This window comes from Ranitomeya imitator, chromosome 2 (genome assembly GCF_032444005.1).
Source record: "Ranitomeya imitator isolate aRanImi1 chromosome 2, aRanImi1.pri, whole genome shotgun sequence".
In the NCBI taxonomy this organism is placed as follows: domain Eukaryota; kingdom Metazoa; phylum Chordata; class Amphibia; order Anura; family Dendrobatidae; genus Ranitomeya; species Ranitomeya imitator.
Window position 1 is genome coordinate 360530075 of NC_091283.1, and position 18398 is coordinate 360548472.

At 48.1% G+C, this 18398-nt stretch overlaps 1 protein-coding gene across 4 annotated transcripts in view; it reads left to right on the forward strand.

Annotated features, from left to right (window-relative positions):
• The window catches only part of LOC138663837 (zinc finger protein 84-like), a 58115-nt gene that overhangs the window by 9996 nt on the left and 29721 nt on the right, over positions 1 to 18398 (forward strand). The gene's annotated exons all lie outside the window — the stretch shown is intronic.

The following is an 18398-nucleotide window of genomic DNA, read 5'->3' on the forward strand; positions in this document are numbered from 1 at the left end:
TTCTGTGCTACTGAATGTGCTCATATGGTCCCTATAAGCCCAGGTCCAGTCTTTCTGGCCTAATTTCACTTTTATGATCGACAAGAATAAATGTGCAGTGAGGCCAAGTGTGAATTTCTCTACAATAACAGCCGAGTTTCCCTTTATCCTGACTTTTCAATTTCTTTTAAAACCAACTAGTTTCAAACAGGATCACGATAACTAAAATACATTACACCTGTGCCATGATATATCTCTAAGCTGTGCGTGACTGGTGGCTGTAGCATACATTTATTCACTCCTGCAAGAGATGTGTTGGCATGGCTCGAGCCCTAGTATCATGGATTCACTCCACGTCACAAATACCATTATGTTTTCAATCTTAAGGAATTCAGATTACTGCACAATCTCTCCTGAAATGGGGGCGCTAATACTTTCTCTACGCTTATCTTTGAATATCTAATATTTCTTCTTGGAACTCATCGGACAGAAAATATTGGCACTTATGATAGTTTAGATTGCCAACAACCACCATGTCATGGTCTATATGAAGTTTTGTCTAGTGCTTCTGGGGTTAATCTTGGTGGCCTCCCTCTGGCTTTGTGAGGGCTTTGAATAGCCTCTCTTGGGCTGTCCGTCTGTCAGTGATACTCCTGCCCACGGCTGAGTTAGTTGACCCTTTAGTACTTATGCCTTGTGCATGCTGCCATGTAGTCCCCCTGTTTTTGACCTGGTCTGTTCTCATTTTGCTTTTGTCTGCTGATTCTGTACCGTTTATGGTTCACCTGGTATTAACTTCTGCTTCATCTTGTGACTGCTTGTCTTGCCTGTTCCCCTGGTACCTCCATTGCTCTCCCGATATATGACTCTCGGCTTTGACCTGACCATTCTCTTGTCTCGTTCTGATTCCCCACTGATCTCCCGTCACTGACCTCTGTTCACCTGACCTCCACTTGGCCCTGCCGGTCCCCGCCGCTCTCTGATATCTCCTCCTGGAGCTCACTGGTTGTCTCCGCCTCTGATCCTTCCTCTACGGTCACGTGTCGCAGGTTAAGCACGCCAGCAGTCACGCCCGTCCCGGCAAACCGTCCGTGCATGAAAAAGCAGGTAACCCAGTTCCCAGGTTGGACACTTGAACTGATCTGATCTTTGCATCAGTCACGGTGTTCCTGATATTATCACTGACTAATGTTGAGCATTCCGATACTGCAAATATCAGGTATCGGCCGATATTCACGTTATTGGAATTCCGATACTGAGTTCCGATACTTTTGCAATATTGAATACCGGAATCGGAAGTTCCCATAATGCTATGAGCCAGTTTGATTTAATTCAGCCAATGAGGAATCCTAAGAAGTGTGGGCACATCCTGTTATGCATGTTAGGCATGTAACTACTGGCATAGCTGTGATTGGCTGCTGAAATGATGTCATGATGCACTATAAAAGCCGCCGCCGCCATTTTGGGTTCATTCTGCTGTGAATTCAGTTAGGGACAGGACTCTGTTGTTCTGACTGAGGGACAGTGTGAGATTAACGATTTGCTTCATTGTGCTTTACCCAGGCTACTGTAGCAACTGCTGTGTGAGAACCTTTTTTTTTTGCCTTGCTGCGCTGTACACGGCTGTCTGCAAGGTCTCTGTGTATGTGAGTGCAGCTCACGTTGCAGTGTGTTCTGCAGCCACATCTGGTTTTAGTTCCCTCAGCGTGCGTCACTGCCTCATACTGTTACATTGTCCTTTTTTGCATTTGTGCTGCTGCACATTTTTGCTGATTTCTCTTATTAGTGTGTTTACATCCGTATCCAGCTAGATAGCGTGCAAACACTATATAGGAATAGATGGAGGAGCTTTTCTGCAGCCTTGCAGCGCCGTTCACGGCTGTCTGCAAGGTCTGTGTGTGTGAGTTCAGCTCTCGCTGCAGTGTGTTCTGCAGCCACATCTGGTTGTAGTCCGCTCAGCGTGCGTCACTGCCTCACACTGTTACATTGTCCTTTTTTTCATTAGTGCATCACATTTTTCCTGATTTCTCCTATTAGTGGTGTGTTTCCATCCATATCCAGCTTGATTGGGGTGCACTATATAGGAGGAGATAGAGGAGCTTTTCTGCAGCCTTGCGGCGCCATTCATGGCGGTCTGCGAGGTCACTGTGTGTGAGTGCATCTCACGCTTTAGTCTGTTCTGTAGCCACATCTGGTTGTAGTCCACTCGGCGTGCGTCACTGCCTCATACTGTTACATTGTTCTTTTTTTCATTAGTGCTGCCCATTTTTCCTGATTTCTCCTATTAGTGGTGTGTTTCCTTCCGTATCCTGCTAGATTGCATGCACTATATAGGAGTAGATAGAGGAGCCTTTCTGCAGCCTTGTGCCCTGCATCCCCAGCCAAATTAGTATTAGCCTATTTTTGGAGCCTCATCTATTGCATTGTAGGTTGCCTTCCTGCATTGTAATAGCTACAAAAAGTTTGTGATACTATCGGTTTTACATCTTTGGGCACATCCAGTGTCTTTTTGTGGAAAAAAAACAAAAAGTTAATAAAGTTCACCAAACACTCCACTTTACAGTTGTGTAGGCCACATTAGCTCATATTAAAGTCTAGTCCACACTTTATAAAATTAGTGTTTCTTATACCTGTTCAGGAATAAGCACACTAAGCCCTTAGTACTTTTCTGCCTATCTTTATCAGTCTACCAAGATGAAGAAGGCAGGGAGTAAGGCACGTGGGCGTGGAGTTTCTGCAGGGAGAGGACATGGGGATTCTGTGCCTGCTGCGGGCACCAGTGACTCAGCATCCCCAGTTTTACTAGGGAACAGTCCTTTATGCGCAGCCTTGTAGGAACTCGTCGTACCCCACTGTTGCTGGACGAACAAATTGAAGCCGTTGTCGGATGGATGGCAGCTAGCGCATCGACTTCAATTAGTGCCACATCCTCTCAGGTCCAGAGCACTGAAGAGCACCCATCTGTCTCTTCACCACCTGCCAAATTGCCCAGGCAGTCAGAGAGCCCTGGACAGGAGCCATCTCTACTTCTGTTCTCTGAATCTTTTGGCTTGGAAAGAAGGGGCAAGCCAAGCAGCATTTGAGAAATTGAAGAAGAGTCAGTATGCAGTGATGCGCAACTGCTTTGTCTCTCTGAATCTGAAGAAGCGGGTGGACCAGTGCCTACGGTCAGCACACCTCAGTACGCATCTGATGATGAGACTCAGGTGCCACTTTCTGGTGCGTACTGTGCTGCCGAGACTACCCAGGAGAAGCAGTTGTTGGAAGAGGGTAGTGTAGATGATGAGGTCCTTGACCCATCATGGCGTGCGGTACAGGAAGGTGGTGGGAGCAGCTCTGAGGAAAAGATTCCCCGAACAGCCCATAAAGGAGAGAGGGGGCAGACTGGGTTGCCTGTAGCCTCCACTTTGGCACCCATTAGGAGCATGCCTCTTCCAAAACCCAAAATGGGCGCTCCCAAGACTTGCAGTGCCTGGTCCTTTTTTGACACAGTTGCAGATGACATTTGCTTTGTCAAATGCAAGCTGTGTAGTCAGAAAATCAAACGAGGTAGAAATGTCAGCAACCTCAATACCACAAATTTGTGGAAACATGTGCGGACCAAGCACATGGTGGAGTTACAAAAACATACTGAAGACCTAGGCCAACCTACAGCTCCACCTACCACCTCTTCAGCTCGTGTTGTAGCCTCTTCCTCCAGCTCACACACGGCTGGTTCTGCTTCCTCACAGGATCACCATGGAAGAACCTCTGGCACTGTTGGACAGAGACAGTGTAATTCCACCCACAGCACCACGTTCCCTGTCATCCTCACACTCCCAGCCCAGTCTAGAGCCATCTGTAGCACAGGCATGGGAGAAAAGGTGGCCATTCTCGGCAAACCACCCCTGAGCACAGGCTCTGAATGTTGGCATTGCAAAACTACTGTCCCTTGACATGCTCTCATTCAGGCTGGTGGAGACTGACACCTTCCGTAACTCAATGGCATTGGCAGTCCCACAATACAACGTGCCTTTTATTTCAGCGGGCAAGCCATCCCTGCCCTGCAAAAGCATGTGGAAGGAAACCTTAAACATGCGCTACTAAACGCCGTCAGTAGCAAGGTCCACCTGACCACCGATGCGTGGACAGTCACCATGGACAAGGACGATACCTTTCCCTCACTGCCCATTGGGTAAATGTTGTGAAGCCGGGTACAGATCTTAAAAACTTTTTATACAGTGTGTTATTTCACTTGTTATTTCACATGTTTTCCGGATTGTGGTTATTTAGCCATGGTGACATGTGAGGAGGAGGGAGGGGTCAGAAGATCTCACAGGTAAAAGACCCACCTCACTTCCTTCCTGTTGAAGTGCTTTAAGCATGAAACGGCCGTCGTCCGTGTGTGTTCACAACCCTCCCTGCAGCACATAAGTTATGTCCGAATAATAATAATAATAATTTTTATTTATATAGCGCCAACATATTCCGCAGCGCTTTACAAATAAATCTGTTGGTTCATCACCGGTGAGTGCGCTTCATCCCTTTTGTTCTTATTTTTTGAGATTCTTTATGAACTGTTGTATTAGCAGCACCCCGGTGGAACTTTTTTTGTAAAAAAAGGCTATATACGGCATAAGGTTACAGCTTAAGAGAGGAATAAGGGTCTAACTAATAACAGCGGTGCGGACGTGTATTTTCTTTTTCTTTACATGGACTTATCTATGACAGCGACTTCACCAAGGCGCACCTCAAGAACTTCTGCTACCAAGACAAAGAAAAATGCTGTTGGGATGTGTTTCCACCGACTTATTTATTTTTTCAGGAGTTATTAGAATAGAAATGCTCCCAAAAACCTCCCCAAACGTTCTACTCCAAGCACTCAGCACAAATCCTCAGTGTGAACACACCTTTGGGGATTTCTCCCAATGTAGTCCATGCCCTCATCATCTCTCGCCTTGACTACTGCAACCTCCTTCTCTGTGGCCTCCCCTCTAACACTCTCGCACCCCTCCAATCTATTCTAAACTCTGCTGCCCGACTAATCCACCTGTCCCCCCGCTATTCCCCGGCCTCTCCCCTCTGTCAATCCCTTCCCTGGCTCCCCATTGCCCAGAGACTCCAGTACAAAACCCTAACCATGACGTACAAAGCCATCCACAACCTGTCTCCTCCATACATCTGTGACCTCGTCTCCCAGTACTTACCTACACGCAACCTCCGATCCTCACAAGATCTCCTTCTCTACTCCCCTCTTATCTCCTCTTCCCACAATCGTATACAAGATTTCTCTCGCATATCACCCCTACTCTGGAACCCTCTACCACAACAGATCAGACTTTCGCCTACCATCGAAACCTTCAAAAAGAACCTTAAGACCCACCTCTTCCGACAAGCCTACAACCTGCAGTAACCACCGATCGACCAAACCGCTGCATGACCAGCTCTATCCTCACCTACTGTATTCTCACCCATCCCTTGTAGATTGTGAGCCTTCGCGGGCAGGGTCCTCACTCCTCTTGTACCAGTTATGACTTGTATTGTTTAAGATTATTGTACTTGTTTTTATTATGTATACCCCTCCTCACATGTAAAGCGCCATGGAATAAATGGCGCTATAACAATAAATAATAATAATACACATTGACTCCTCCTCATACTCCAGTTCCTCTGAATCAGCGCTGCAGGAGGCGTCAGTCTACCTCCACATGGACCCATGAATACTTACCTGTTACGACCGATATGAGCACAGCCGTGGCCAAACGTCAACAGGCCGTATTGAAATTAATTTCTTTGAGGAATCGAAGCCACACAGCGCAGGGGCTCTGGAATGCCATCAAGCAGGAGAGTGACGTGTAGTTTGTGCCAGCGAATCTCCAGCCAGGCATGGTAGTGTGTGATAATGGCCGAAATCTGGTGGCAGCTCTTGGCATAGGCAACCTCACTCACATCCCATGTCTGGCACATGTGCTCAACTTGGTCGTGCAGAGTTTTTTGAGGGACTATCCGGATCTTGATGCCCTGCTGCACAAGGTCCACCTAAAGTGCGCTCACTTGCGGCGTTCCAGCATGGCAAGATTGCGCATTGCCGCTCTGCTGCGCCGATTCCACCTTCCGGAACATCGCATCATATGTGACCTACCCACTGGGTGGAAATATGTTGGGAGTGGTTGTGTGAGCAGCAGGCAGCAGTAATGGAGTACCAGCTGCATCAGACGCAAAAAAGTCGCACTGCGCGCCGTTCAGACTTCACCACCACTGAGTGGGCCACTATGAAGGACATCTGCCAGGTTTTGCATGCCTTCAATGATTCCACGCGGATGGCGAGTGCAGATGATGCGCTAGTCAGAATGACTATCCCCCTTATCTGCCTGCTTGAAAAAACACTGCCAGCGCTAAGGGATGAGGTTGTGGAAGAGGTGGAGGATGAGGAGTCACAAATGCCATCTGCTTCTGGACAGTCTGTGGTTCCTCACAAGGGCCTAGGCAGGGGACACTTTGTGAGGAGGATGAGGAGGAGTCAGTGGAGGAGGAAGACATCTGTCCAGAGGAGGGAGTTACACAATGCTCTAGTAGTCAGTATGTAGAGCGAGGGTGGGGTGATGCAGAGCAGGCAGATCACGCCTCAAGTAGGGGACAGCGTTTCTTGGCCAGTTGGCAGTCTGCAGCACATGTTTGATTTCATGCTGCCGTGCCTGAGAAACGATCGCCCACATTCTCAACACGGCTGATTATTGGGTGTACACCCTCCTAGATCCTCGCTACCGGGACAACTTACAAAGCCTCATAACATCATTGAACCGGGAGCATAAAATGCGGGATTTGAACCAGGAGCGTAAAATGCGGGAGTACCAAGACACACTGGAGCATTCCATCATGTTCTCCATTCCAACCCAGAGCAGTGCTGCTAGTGCTTTACAAAGCAGCTCAGTGCGTCGAGGCAGTGGAGGAAGCTCTGCACAAAGAGGGAGCAGAAGCAGTGCCTCAGCACAAGGCAAGACTAGTATGGCCCAAATGTGGCAAAGTTTTGTGTGCCCGACACAAATGTCTACACCATCACAGACGGCTTCAGTCAGCAGGAGGCAACGTTTCCGTCAGATGGTGACAGACTACATGTCTTGGCCTCTTAGCGTACTCCCAGACGGCTCTTCCCCATTCATGTTTTTGGTCTCTAAGCTGGATACATGGACAGAGCTTAGCCAGTATGCATTGGAGGTGCTGGCTTGCCCTGCTGCTAGTGTATTATCGGAACGCGTCTTTAGTGCCGCAGGTGGTGTACTAACAGACCGTCGCATGCGACTATCCTCCGATAACGTTGACCGGCTTACTTTTCTGAAAATGAACAAGGCCTGGATCTCGCAGGAATTTGCCAGTCCTCTTCCAGATTAAATAATTGGTTGGCAACAGTATCCAGGTCTCCTGTTGTGTTCATGTTTCTATCACCTGAACTGTAATCCCTGGGCTCCAACACTGCCAGTTGCTGCTCAGAAGTGCCGTCTGCACAGTCAACACTTGCTGCCGTATTACTGGGGTTCAGTAACGCCAGTTGCTCCCCTGCTGTGTATCCGGCAATTTCTCCTGCTCCGTCCACACTCACACTACTACAGATATTAAAGGGAACCTGTCACCCCCCCCCCCCCCAGGCGTTTGTAACTAAAAGAGCCACCTTGTGCAGCACTAATGCTGCATTTGGCAAAGGTGGCTCTTTTAGTTATGCTCCTTCCACACGCTGAACTAAACACTTATAAAATATGCCCCCTCATACCGTGAAACCGTTCCGGAGGAGGGTCTTTCCTAATCAGATGCGGCACACCCATCATTCATACCCCCTTGGCGCTGGGCGCCACCTCCTGAGCGTTGTTTGAATCTGTCCCGGAGCCTTCGCTGTTGTTATCCCTTGGCCATTCGCAGTTAGCGCTGCCTGTCTTCTGACATCGATTGATCTCAGGCTGACTGCGGCTGAGCTGCCCGAGATCCCGCCCCGCAGTGCCTTCTGATTTATTCACACTGCGGGGCTGGGATTCATGGGCATGCGCAGTGCATATCTTTGCCTCTCACTCATCTTCCTCCGCCTTCTTCAGACTGTGCGGCGTCACGGCCGTTGCATGTGATTAGGGATCAGCTGACACCGCACAGTGTGAAGAAGGCGGAAGGAGATGAGTGAGAGGCGAAGATATGCACAGCGCATGCCCATGAATCCCAGCCTCGCAGTGTGAATAAATCAGAAAGACACTGGATCTCCGGCAGCGCGGCCGCACAGGCGTCAGCCTGACATCAAATGATGTCAGAAGACGGGCAGCGCTAATTGCGCATGGCCAAGGTATAACATAACTGCGCAGGCTCCGGGACAGATTCGAACAACGCTGAGGTGGCGGCGCCAAGGGGGTATGAATGACGGCTGTGCTGCGTCTGATTAAGAAGGAAAGTCCCGCCTCTGGGACGGTTTCACGGTATGAGGGGGTACATTTTATAAGTGTTTAGTTCAGCGTGTGCAAGGAGCATAAGTAAAAGAGCCACCTTCTCTTTGTGCACCATTAGCCTGGGGGGGGTGACAGGTTCCCTTTCAATTTGCTCCAATTAGGCCTTTGCCTACACTCTGTTTCTCCTGTAATCCCTGGGCTCCAACACCGCCAGTTGCTGCTCGGAAGTGCTGTCTGCACTGTCAACACATGCTCCAGTGTATTGGGGTTCAGTAACGTCAGCTGATCCTCAGCTGTGTGCGCGGCAATTTCTCCTGCTCCCTCCACATTCACACTACTACAGATTTTAAACTTACTCCATATCATACCGCTGCTGCCGCCTCCCCAGTCAGCGTCTCTCTCTCCGCGCTTGCTCCCGGCCTCTGCTTCTCGTGCGCGCGCATACCAGGTTCAGTGCTGCGCATGTGCACTTCTGATCTTCTGTCGGTCCTCCTCTTCGTCTCCTCTATGGTCCTGGAGGACTAGGACCCGGAGGTCGGCTCTCCTTATTGTCCTCTCTATGGTTCTGGAGGTCTGTTACCTGGAAGTGCTACCCTGCCTATAAGTATTTAAACTGCTTCCTGCCGTCCCTCTGTGCCGGGTTATCATATGTTCCTTCAGGTGTTCCTGGCCGCTCTTAGTCTCTATGAAGTTCGTTTTCCCTTTGACTTTGGGTTTATCCTGTCTTTCCTGTATCCTGCTAGCCTCTACGTTTCCTCAGTTCCTCCGCCAGTCCCTGTACTGCTGCAGTTTACCCATCAGTCCTGTGTCTCTGCAGTACTCTCTATAGGACTGCACTCGGGTGTCATCTGAGTGCAGCCTGATTCTTATAGCATAACACTGTGGTCCTACTATCTCCGCCTCTTCATGGTCTTCTCCCGTCCTGGTCCTCCAGCTTCCGTGGCGATAGTCTCTCACGGGCCTGCCCCTAACTCTCCCTGTATAGGGGGCGGTCTATCTGGTCAGCTCGTCCGTGAGGGGTTCGTCGTCGCGGTCTAGAGGGTCCACTTTCCGCTTTCCCTCTCTGAATCGTCACACTCACAATAGGACTGCACTCGGGTGTCATCTGAGTGCAGCCTGATTCTTACAGTATAACCAGGCCATGGACCCCGCTGGTGTCTCTGCCACTCAAAAGGAGTTACTTTTTTTTGCGGGAGAACCAGACTAGAATCATGACCTTTCTCAATAACATGGAGTCTCGTCTCGCAACATTACAGTCTACCGACCCTGGTAACGCTACTCAGTTGGCGTCTCTTCAGCAAGAGTTAAGTCAACAACGGGACACTTAGTCTCATATTTTGAATTTTATGGCCTCTGTCGATAATCGACCTTTCTCTTCAGACTGCCGCTTCTGCACCTGTTCAGGCGTCCGCTCCACATCCCTCGCCCCATCTTGCCAGGCCACCTCGGTATGGCGGGGAACCTAAATTATGTCGCGGGTTTCTCAACCAGTGCCAAATACACTTTGAATTATCCCCGCTACTGTACCTAACTGACCGTGCTAAGGTGGCTTTTGTGGTGTCCCATTTGGAGGGCGAGGCTTTGGCTTGGGTGAACCCTCTTTGGGAGCGAGATGATCCTGTGGTTTCTCAACTTGCTCTCTTCCACAAGGTGTTTGATGAACCTGGTCGTCTGGTATCAACTACGGAGTCCCTTTTCAACCTTTGTCAGGGGACCCTTTCTGTAGCTCAATATGCCCAATATGCCGTCCGTTTCCAGATGCTGTCATCTGATTTAGGTTGGAATAGTGAGGCCTTGGTGGGAGCATTTTGGCGAGGTTTGTCTTCCCGTATTAAGGATGAGCTGGCAGGGCGGGATACTCCTTCTGCTTTAGATGACCATATCTCTTTGGTGACTCGCATTGATTTGCGGTTCCAGGAGCTTTCTCGTGAGGTTGTCAGGGAGAGGAGACCTCGTTTATTCTCCGTTACACGTGGTACTTCTCTTTCCCAAACCACTGCAGCTTCTTACTCTTCTTCCCCTGAGCCTATGCAGGTTGATCAACTCAAGTCTGCCGAACAACGCCGAAAGGAGAGACTTGCACAGGGCTTATGCTTTTATTGTGGCAGCGCTTCTCATCTTCTGCGTTCTTGTTCCCAGAAGCCGGGAAACGCCTCCGCCTAGGTCAGGTAAGAGAGGCCTCCCTAGGTAGCCATGATTCCTCTCCACCTTTTGATTTTTCCTGTCATTTTACACATGGGTTCCAGTCGCTTCTCTCTTGAGGCTTATGTGGATTCTGGTGCGGCTGCGAATTTTGTTCAACTTGAGCTGGTCGAGAGGCTTGGGATTCCTGTCAGATCCTTGGAGGTTCCTAGGCAAATAGCTTCTGTCGACAGTCAGCCTTTGTGGGAGGTCGTTTCTTCTGTCACAGAGGAGATTGAGATTCATATTGGAGCTTTACATCGAGAAAAGTTGGCATTTTATGTTTTACCGTCTTTATCCCATGCATTTCTTTTAGGACTCCCCTGGCTAAGAAACCATGAACCTACTCTGAATTGGCGTACTGGGGACGTCCTATCCTGGGGACAGTGTTGTCAAGACAGATGCCTGCTTCCCGTCAAGCCTGCTAGTCTCTCCCCCTCGGCTCCAGAACGAGCGAATCTACCCGCAGCTTATCACTCTTTTTCGGACATTTTCAACAAAAAGGAAGCAGAGGTCTTACCTCCACATCGCCCATACGACTGTCTGATAGATCTTGTATCTGGCTCTACTCCTAGAGGTCGTATTTATCCTCTGTCACCCTCCGAGACTTTAGCCATGTCTGAATACGTTCAAGAGAATCTGGCCAGGGGCTTTATACAGAAGTCCTCACCTGCAGGCGCTGGTTTTTTCTTAGTCAAGAAGGACGGTTCCCTTCGTCCCTGCATTGATTACCATGGCCTCAATAACATCACCATTTAAAACAAGTATCCACTTCCTCTCATTCCAGAACTTTTTGATCGTCTGCGTGGAGCACGAATCTTCACTAAACTGGACATCAGAGGAGCTTACAACTTGATCCGAATTCGTTCGGGTGACGAATGGAAGACTGCGTTTAACACCAGAGACGGTCATTTTGAGTATTTGGTGATACCTTTTGGCTTATGTAATGCTCCTGCAGTTTTTCAAGAGTTGGTGAATGATGTTTTTCGGGACCTACTTTACACCTGTGTAGTGGTGTACTTGGACGACATTCTAGTGTTTTCACCGGATCTGCTTTCTCATAGGAGACATGTGCGGCAAGGTCTTCTCCGTCTGAGGGATAATCGTCCAAATGCTAAACTTGAGAAGTGTGCCTTCGAACAGTCGTCCCTGCCATTCCTGGGCTTCATCATCTCTGATTCTGGTCTGTGTATGGATCCGGCTAAAGTTTCTGCCGTACTCAACTGGCCACGTCCGCTTGGGGTTAAGGCGATTCAGCGCTTTCTAGGATTCGCTAATTACTATCGGCAATTTATTCCGCATTTCTCCTTGTCGGCTTCCATCTCCTCTTTGATAAAGAAGGGTGCCAATCCTCATCTTTGGCCAGCAGAGGCTGAAAAGGCTTTCCACTCTCTCAAAGAAGCATTCGCCTCCGCTCCTTTACTCCATCGCCCTGAAGCTAATAAACCCTTCTTCCTAGAGGTTGACGCCTCTGCTGTCGGTGCCGGAGCTGTGCTGTCGCAGAAGTCTTCTACTTGTCATCTTGTGCCCTGTGGTTTCTTCTCCAAGAGTTTCTCTTCTTCTGAAAGAAATTATTCCATTGGCGACAGAGAACTTTTGGCCATTAAATTGGCCTTAGAGGAGTGGAGATATCTGTTGGAAGGAGCTTACATCCCTTTGTCATCTTTACGGATCATAAGAATTTGGCATACATCCGTTCAGCGCACCGACTGAATCCACGACAGGCCAGGTGGGCCTTGTTCTTTGTCCGATTTGACTTTGAACTTCGCTTCCTGCCTGGAGAAAAGAACTTCAAAGCTGACACTCTATCCAGGTCCTTCTTGTCGGTGGACACTGAGGAGGATTCCTCGCACACCATTGACCCCGCTAGAATCATCACACTTGCTCCAGTATCTATGACCTCTTTACCTCCAGGTAAGACTTTCATTTCTGAGAGGAACAGGAGACGTGTGTTACTCTGGGGACATGCTTCCAAGCTATCAGGACATGTCAGTGTCAAGAAAACTCTTGATCTAATATCTCGTTACTACTGGTGGCCGACTCTTTTGAAGGATGTCCAAGCTTTTGTCGTCTCTTTTCCTTCCTGTGCCAAGAACAAAGTACCCAGGCGGCTTCCTTCCGGGCTTCTTCTTCCTCTTCCAGTGCCTACTGCTCCGTGGCAACATATTGCAATGGATTTCTTAATTGATCTGCCTCCCTCCTGTGGTTGTACCATCATCCTCGTGGTTGTGGACTGTTTTTCTAAAATGGCACATTTCATTGCTCTTCCTGGTCTGCCTTCGGCTCCTGAACTGGCGAAGATTTTTGTTCAACATATTTTTCGTATTCATGGTCTTCCACAGCACATTGTTTGTGACCGGGGAGTTCAGTTCACCGCTCGTTTCTGGAGATCTCTCTGTAAGTCTCTGAACATTTCGCTTGATTTTTCTTCGGCCTATCATCCACAGTCCAACGGCCAAGTGGAGCGTACCAATCAGATCCTGGTTACTTATCTCCGGCATTTCTCCAACGCTCATCAAAATGATTGGTCTGACTTACTACCATGGGCCGAGTTTTCTTATAATAACCACACCAGCGAAGCTTCTACCAAATCTCCATTTTTTGTCGTCTACGGACAACACCCTGGCCTTCCTCTACCAGTTCCTCCTGTCTCTACTGTGCCGGCGGCAGATCTTCTGTCTAGAGAATTCTCCAGGGTTTGACAGGAGACCAAGTCTGCTCTCGAACTAGCTCAGCATAGGATGAAGAGGCATGCTGATAAAAGGCGTCTCGATTCTCCTGTGTTCCATCCTGGGGATAAGGTCTGGCTTTCTTCTAGATTTATTCGCCTTAAAATACCTTCACATAAACTGGGTCCCCGTTAGATTGGTCCTTTCGAGGTTTTGGCACGTTTTAACAACGTCTCTTACAAACTTAAGTTACCTGCCTCTCTTCGTATCCCTAATTCCTTTCATGTATCTCTCCTTAAGCCTGTAGTTTTTAATCGGTTTCACACCTCGACTCTTTCTTCACCTTCGCCTGTTTCCGCAGACAATGTTTTTGAGGTTAAGGACATTTTGGCCATGAAAAAAATTAGAGGTAGAACTTTGTTTTTGGTCGACTGAAGGAGTTTCGGTCCTGAGGAGAGATCCTGGGAGCCTCGGGAGAATATTCAGGCTCCTCGAATTTTAGCTAAGTTTCTTTCTGGCCTAAAGAGGAAGGAGGGATGTAAAGACGGGGGTACTATCATACCGCTGCTGCCGCCTCCCCAGTCAGCATCTCTCTCTCCGCGCTCGCTCCCGGCCTCTGCTTCTCGTGCGCGCGCATACCAGGTTCAGTGCTGCGCGTGTACACTTCTGATCTTCTGTCGGTCCTCCTTTTCGTCTCCTCTATGGTCCTGGAGGACTAGGACCCGGAGGTCGGCTCTCCTTATTGTCCTCTCTATGGTTCTGGAGGTCTGTTACCTGGAAGTGCTACCTTGCCTATAGGTATTTAAACTGCTTCCTGCCGTCCCTCTGTGCCTGGTTATCATTTGTTCCTTCAGGTGTTCCTGGCTGCTCTTAGTCTCTGTGAAGTTCGTTTTCCCTCTGACTTTGGGTTTATCCTGTCTTTCCTGTATCCTGCTAGCCTCTGCGTTTCCCCAGTTCCTCCGCCAGTCCTTGTACTGCTGCAGTTTACCCATCAGTCCTGTGTCTCTGCAGTACTCTCTATAGGACTGCACACGGGTGTCATCTGAGTGCAGCCTGATTCTTATAGCATAACACTGTGGTCCTGCTATCTCCGCCTCTTCTTGATCTTCTCCCGTCCTGGTCCTCCAGCTTCCATGGCGATAGCATGGGCCTGCCCCTAACTCTCCCTGTATAGGGGGCGGTCTATCTGGTCAGCTCGTCCGTGAGGGGTTCGTCGTCGCGGTCTAGAGGGTCCACTTTCCGTTTTCCCTCTTTGAATCATCACACTCACAATAGGACTGCACTCGGGTGTCATCTGAGTGCAGCCTGATTCTTACAGCATAACACTCCAATTAGGCCTCTGCCTACACTCTGTTTCTCCTGTAATCCCTGGGCTCCAACACTGCCAGTTGCTGTTCGACAGTGTCTTTGGCACGGGTGCTCCCTGCTGCCCAGCCTGGTTCCAGCACGCCAACTGTTTCCGGGTAGTGTCAAGGTCACTTTGCCTCCAACACGCCTGTCGGATTGCTGTCGGGTTAGCTGACTCCATGGTGCCTGCAGTTTAGGTACTTCCTATGTGGGCTGCGGGAACTGGCAATCAAGGCTGGTTCCATAGTGCCAATAGGACAAGCTCCCCCTGTAGGACTGTGGATTTTCGGTAACTCCGGCCGGCTCGTGGCCTTGCAATTTTTTTTTCATGTGGACCTTCTGCTGCCTATCTGAGTTCCAGCACCATTAGCTGGTTCTTTGGAAGTCAATCTTGAATAGGTCCCCCTGGGTTCCAGTACCGTCAGCTGGTTCTAAGCAGAGCCTTTGGCTTAGGTGCCTCCTCCTCGGTATCAGAGTTCCACCAACATCTGGTGGTCCTTGATAGTGCTTTCTGGCACGGGTACCTCCTGCTTAGTAACCAGGTTCCAGTACCGTCAGCTGGTCGTCGGTAGTTCATTGGCTCTTGTAACTTCTGCTCCCCATCCTGGTTCCAGTACTGTCAGCTGGTTCCAGGCAGAGCCTTTGGCTTAGGTGCCTCCTTCTCTGTATCAGAGTTCCACCAACGTCTGGTGGTCCTTGGTAGTGCTTTCTGGCACGGGTACCTCCTGCTTAGTAACTGGGTTCCAGTACCATCAGCTGGTCCTCGGTAGTTCCATTGGCTCTTGTACCTTCGGCTACTCATCCGGGTTCCAGTACCATCAGCTGGTTCTCGGCAGTTCCTCAGCCTTCTTGTACCTTCTGCTACATTTCCAAGTTCAAACTTTTTGAAATGGTTTTTGGTAATCTCTCTGGATCTCCCTGATGACGACCCTAAAGACGACGACCCTTAAGACCACCCCGAAAAAGACGACGACCCCGGAGACGACGACCCTGAAGACTACCCTGAAGAAGAAGACGACGACCCCAGAGACGATGACCCCGAAGACCAAGAAGATGACCCTGAAGAAGGTAACCAAAAGGACAAAGAACAAGAAGACAACCACCAAGTTACAGAAGAACAAGAGACAGAAGACCAAGATGCAGAAGAACAAGAAGCTGCAGAGCAAAAAGCAGAAGAACATTAAGCATAAGACTAAAAATCAGAGCAAAAGATATTATGTAAATTATAAGCAGAAGACGACTAAGCAGTGTATGGGGGTGAGTCCGTTCCTCCTCGTGGTGCCCCTGGAAAAAACCTGCTGCTGCAGGCCAAACTGAACGCGGACAAATCCTGTTGTAAATCTTTTGTGACAGGCAGAACGGAAGGTGTAATCTTCAAACTTTTATAGGTAACTACAGGAATGCCTGTCACAAATAATATAATGAAGAAGTAAAATATGAAGAAGAATAATGGTTAAATTAAAAAGAATATGAAGAATGTAAAAAAATAGAATAATAGGAAGAAGGTGAAGAAGTTGATGAAAAAGATGCTGCTGAGGATGATGAAGAAGAAAGTGGGAGAAGTAAAAAAGGTGAAGAGCATGGAAGCAGTGAAACAAATATCTGACAAAATATAAAAAAGCTTAACATAGTCAATATCTTTGTAACTCCGAACATCTTAAAAAAAAAAAATAATAATTCCTGCTATTCCATTTGATTGGGCTAAACCACTATGCCTTTAATGTCTCCTCCACCTCCCCCAATACATTGTACATTATTCTTAGTAGTTTTCCTTCATGTAGAATTAACCTACAGGAAAGAAAGGGTTTATTTTAATTCCGATATTTGTGTCCCATTGACTTGCATTGGTTTCCGGTATCGGTATCTGATATTTTTTGGTTATCGGTCGATCCACTCCAATACTGATATTTTCGGATATCGGAAGGTATCGCTCAACACTGTCACTGACCCAATTAAATTTTCCTGGTGGGTGGTATTATGGATTCTGTGTGCACCCTTTCTGAGCTGGTGAAACATCTGACTCAGGTGATGCATAAACTGAATGTTGAGCAGCAAGTCCTTGTTCAGTCTCAGTAGCAGGTGACTGATACGATGCAAGGGGCTTTGTAATCAGGAGTCCAGGGAACGGGTGCCAGAGATGTTACTCTGATTCCTCCTGAACCTCTGGTGAAGTTGCCAGACACCTTCTCTGGAGACAAAGAGAAATTCAGAGTCTTCAAGGAGGGATGTAACCTTTTTTTTTCCATTAAGACCCTGCTCTTCAGGGGATGAAAGTCTGAGTATATCAAAGCAGGGTGTGACTAATATATAAAAAGTAACTTTAAATATATTTTTGCTAAAATTGGTATAACCAACCACATAAAAATAAAACCTAAAGGACTCACAGAAAAAATTCCCATACACAGGGAATGAACAAATCACCAAATCCCCGAGAATTTCTAGACAACACTTCAATGTCAATCTCTTAAGGGAAAGAATCACCTCCTATAAGGGAGCACGTGACACATAAATCACAAACCGCATATCTCTTGTCTCCATCGATCATATGGAGATGCAGTGACGGTGACCAGTTTATAATAATTAGAACGATCTCACCTCCGGACTTCTTTTTCGGTAAGGGTAAGACCACTCACATCCGCAGCATCTGGGAGGGGGGGGGGGCCCACAATTCCGGCCGCACACATGCTTGTCCACGCTGTCAGGATAGTAATTTTAACCCCAAAATACCAGACACATATTCCCTACGCGTTTCGTTGTGTATAACTCATCAGGGGAAACTAATGTCCCTCCAACTCAGTGGGGAACCCTAAACATAGGGATATGCAAGTAATCTCTGTGGAACAGCGTTCCTCTGCTTTGATATACTGTTTTTTGATTGGTGGATATCCCGGTTTTTTGATGAGTCAGAGGGTGTTGGCCATTATATCGCTGCTGAGAGGATCCCCTCAGTCTTGGGCTTTTTCTCTACATTCCACGGCCTCTGAGTGAATGTCGGTGGATGCATTTTTTTGAGGCCCTTGCAACGACACAACCCAGTCATCAATTGGGAGACTGGGGAAATTATTCAATGTGACTGTCGGTCAATGTTCTAATTCTGTGAAACCTGTCTGTTGGTCTGGAGGGTATTCCTTAGTACCCAAAACACTTTGAAGACGTATTCTTGAAAGCAAGGCCAAGGTCTTACCACCACCACATAAACCTTTTGATTGTGCCATTGAGTTGGCTCCTAGGCCTAAATTGCCTTAACACCGTCTGTTCAATTTGTCCAGCCCTGAACATTCAGCCATGAAGGAGTATATTGCGGAAAGTCTTCGCTAGGGGCATATATGTCCTTCTGTCTTTCTTGTGGCTGCAGGGTTTTTTTCGTAAAGAAAATGATGGCGGTTTACGTCCCTGCTTCGAATTTCGAGAACTGAACAAAATTACCGTGATAAACATGTACCCTCTCCCCCTTATTCCATATCTGTGTAACCAGTTGTCAGGTTAAATGGTTCTCCAAACTAGACCTTCGGGTAGCTTATAATCTGATAAGGGTTCGGGAGGAGGATGAGTGGAAAACTGCGTTCCTCACATCTGAGGGACTCTGTAAAATCTGGTTAAGCCATTTGGTCTTACAAATGCTTCCACTATATTTATAAATTTCATTAATGTGGTGTTTGCTGACCTTTATAGGCTGCTTTGTAGTTATCTACCTTCATGACATTTTGGTGTAATCCCCTGATAGTCATACCCATCTGTTACATGTACGAACTGTTCTCCAAAGACTCAGGGAAAATCAATTGTTCGCCAAAATGGAGAAATGTTTTTTTCTGTACAGGAGCTG